We start from the raw sequence: 3,837 nt of genomic DNA, 5'->3' as shown, positions 1-3,837 counted from the left end.
AATAGTGTATTTACTTTTACAGCACTATTTAGTATATGTATTTGCAACATTAAATGTCTACACAGCAAATTCATCAGAGTTAAATTCTCGGTGTTGAAGCATTTCAGAGTAAAGTGTTGACGTTAAAGAGTTAGATTTTGACAAATGAATATAATAAGAGTTAGAATTGATTTTATTCAGTGAGAAATCAAGGAGTTGTCTTTTCAACACTTGGTGGTGTTATTTCCAACATCCGGGAATTCATGCAGCCCCATTCACTGAAGAATTTTCCAGACGCCATTTTCCATCTGAGGTTTAGAACAGCAACTGGTGAGTCAAACTACCTAAATGTTGGTATTTTACTGACTTTTTTAAGGAAATACAGTTGTAAACATATTGTTAAGTTAATAACTTTAGAATGGAGTGACAATTTTAAACTTCTGCGGTTCATTCATGGTCGTTTGTGTATCTAGCTTAACTGCATTACTATTGACTTCTTTTCAAGAATGTTTTTATATATGCTGACGCATACAAAGTGCATAAAAACATCAAATGTACATGTTCAACGCATTTCTGTCACGCTTAATGCCATTTTGTGCGTTGTTTCCCATCTATAAAATAAAATCGACACTTCTCCTTTAATTTGAAGCAAACTAGCGAGGGAATCCCCAGAGCCGCCTAACAGCCTAACTTACTCTGCCCGGATGCTAACGGCAACACAGGACGGTTTCCATAAGCTCTGGAGAGTTTCTAAAACATATCTGGTGAGTAAATCAACACATGCTTACTTGTAAAAGGCTTCCTGACTAAAACATATGATTGTTTGTTATTCGTGTACGTTAATTTGGTTATTTTAAACACCGCGGCCCTTTTAAACTGGTTGATTCGTGGCCGTCCATATACCGTTAGTCCATAGACTCGTGTGATAACGTACGCTTGAATTATATTAAGTGTTGACAACCATTAAAGTCGGAATGTTAACATTAATGTCTTTAAATGACCGCGTTTGCACTTTCTCGGACATTTAACGTTACAGAAGTCTCCCGGAAGTTGCGGGACTAACGTTAACGTTAACGTTATCCCGCAAATGCAAGATGCCCAAGTAGATGCCCGCAAATGAATGATAATCTCCCGGAAATCGCGCGTCTCCCGCCCGGTCATTAAACACTTTGCACACCCCTCTCCACCGCATCCCTCCCAGCTCTTCAGGTACGTCGCGCGCAAGTCACCCCCACCGCTCTTCAGGTACGTCGCGCGCAACTCATCCCATTGCTCTTCAGGTACCCATCTCTCCCGCTACTTCCCGCAAATCAACTCTGTATCCCCCGAAAGTGACTTTTCCCAACTCGGGATGTCTGACGTTAGTAAGTTAGGCTATTTCTGTAGTCAGGAACATCTTAGTCAAACTTTTTCTCCCGCATGATATTGTGCTTATAGACTAAACCTAGCATGTACACAACATTTCCGTTTTATTAAAGACAATTTAGTGCGTTGTAAACAGCCACCTGTCTGTAAAATTAATCAACTGATTCATATTTGAGCAGCCTAAAGATGATACAGGTTTGATTTGTAGATTTATTATCAATAATCAACATCTGAATCAAAAGATATCTGAAAAGTGTGAGGCATACTTTGTGATGTTCATCTCTCTTTTTTATCTGAAGGTTATGCATATGTGTTAGATACTAATGTTTTGTTGTTTTTTAACAGCCACAGTTCTCTATACAATAACACAAGACCCTGTGATGGTGACGGATGGTGTATTTCCAGTGTTGGTGAAATGACCAAGCACACCTTCTTGGTCATATGTGGTGATAATAATGAAGGTATGTTTGATAAAGTTTTGTATTTGTTTCACAAGCTGAGAGGGTATTAGAGCATTCAAGAATAACAAATGGCACGAAGGTGATAAGTTTTGTATTGTGGGTGAACTATTACTTAAATAATGTTTTGCTCTCTGCTTTGCACTTTTTCTCTTCTGCTTATCCTAATATTTTAGATTATATTTGGACCTGAAACATCTGCTAGACTCCAGGAAAGGTGGCGTCAATACTGGACCTGAAAGGGCCTAACAAGTTGAATCTGGTAAAGAAACGCGCACGCACACACACGCAGGCACACACTTACATAAAACTGTAAGTTTATGAATATTTTTTACACTGTGGCCAATATTTTGGGGAAGTCAGCATCACTAAATGATATAAAAGATTTAAGCTCCTCTAAATTTTGCTCCAAGTGTTGTGTTAAATTCAGGATTCTGGACAGACAGCTGCCTGTTTTTCCAGTTCTAGTCATAGTGGTTAACCTAATTGTTTTTGGAGATCCAACAGTGATGTATGTGTTTTTTCTACTTTTCCATATCCTGTCACCTCAACCAGCTGGGAGAGTCAAGTTGTGGATCATCATGAAGATTTTCAAAAGGTGAGTTTAGATTTCTTGAATGTTTTATTTACTTTAAATGTTCTTTTAAATATATCATAGAATTTGATTGCAATTTGTTTTCAAACATTTTTCTTAGTCATGCTGGAGTCTTGAAGAGTTCTTAGATGAGCATCGCCCTATATCCGTGCATCAGGAACCACCAGACGAGCGATCAGCAGCTACTACATCATCATGGATAAAACGGTCATCCTGTGGCTGGGAAGCACTTCATTCACAGGACATGCTTGATGAGATTTCCTAGCTAAAGTTTGTTTTCACACAAGTTTACAGCATTTATACCTTCATAAACTGCTGTGTTTGATATGGAGGACCAAGGAAACACCAGAAGTGAAAGATTTGCAAGCCAAGTTGTTTAAAATGTCATTTCAGAAGAAAACTATGCGTTTAGAAGAAAACTATGAGTGACGCTATATTGAACTTTCAAATTGCACTGATGAAACATCAAGTTTGGACTAAAGGACTGAAACTATTTTGTTGATACTGTCTGTACTAATAAAAAATTTAAAGCATATTTGACATTGTTGCATTTTAAAAACTGAATGAATTGTTGAAGCGGTGAATGTTTTCAAATAAAATGTTTTTTCTTTTGTAATTTACAGTCTATTTGACCTTTTTACCATATTTACACTCAAGAGAGTTGAATAAAATAACAACATATTGTAGTAAAAAAATTACTACCAGGCGGTGTTAAATATAGTTACATTTTTAACTCTGCCCAGAGTTAAAATTAACCCTTACTTCGGTGTCAATGTGCCAACCCTTTTGAAAGTGTTGATTTAACTCAGTTTTGAGTGGACCCCATGAGACACTTTCAAAGTGTTGAAATTAACACCCATAGAGTTGTTTTGGGTCCTCATATTTTGCTGTGTACCTTAAAATATGCAGTGCTTTTCACTATGCAACTTTAAAATACAGTAACATACAGCATACATACATACATACATACTTACATACATACATACATAAATACATACATAAAAATTGATAGCATCTAAAAAAATGGCACTCACTTGTGTGTTTCTTTAAAAAGACGCAAGATGCAAGGCCACACATGTCTGTCAAGCATGTGTTTACATTGAAAAACTACAGAAAAGTGGTGCACTGGAAAGGAAAAATGTGTTCCATGCGAACGGCCCCAGGACGACTATGGTATAGATGTTTTTAGGCACATTACCCATAGTAAGTTTAGTCATTCCAATTAAGGTTCACAAAAGAATGAAAAAAGTTTATTCATAAACTACCCATGCTAGCCAATAGATTGCTACATGGATTATGTGTGTGTGTTTGCATCTATTCAGGCATGTACACATATTATATTGTTAAGTTTACATTTGCAATTTAAATTTACTGTTATTTTCACTACTTTAATCTATTCACTACAGTTTTATATACAGTTTTGTAGCCCTTGTTTTTATC

The 3,837-nt window shown here is 36.6% G+C and overlaps 1 long non-coding RNA gene across 1 annotated transcript; it reads left to right on the top strand.

Moving 5' to 3' along the window:
• The first annotated feature begins 254 nt into the window (after positions 1 to 254).
• Positions 255 to 2,932, top strand: LOC137489204 (uncharacterized). The gene is made up of 6 exons (XR_011008569.2): positions 255 to 309; positions 629 to 743; positions 1,690 to 1,805; positions 1,979 to 2,064; positions 2,358 to 2,400; positions 2,498 to 2,932. It is a non-coding gene; the product is annotated as an uncharacterized lncRNA (long non-coding RNA).
• The last annotated feature ends 905 nt before the right edge of the window (positions 2,933 to 3,837 follow it).

This window comes from Danio rerio, chromosome 24, assembly GCF_049306965.1.
Source record: "Danio rerio strain Tuebingen ecotype United States chromosome 24, GRCz12tu, whole genome shotgun sequence".
NCBI lineage: Eukaryota > Metazoa > Chordata > Actinopteri > Cypriniformes > Danionidae > Danio > Danio rerio.
Note: the sequence above shows the minus strand (reverse complement) of the source record. Positions and strands in the feature narration are given on the sequence as shown.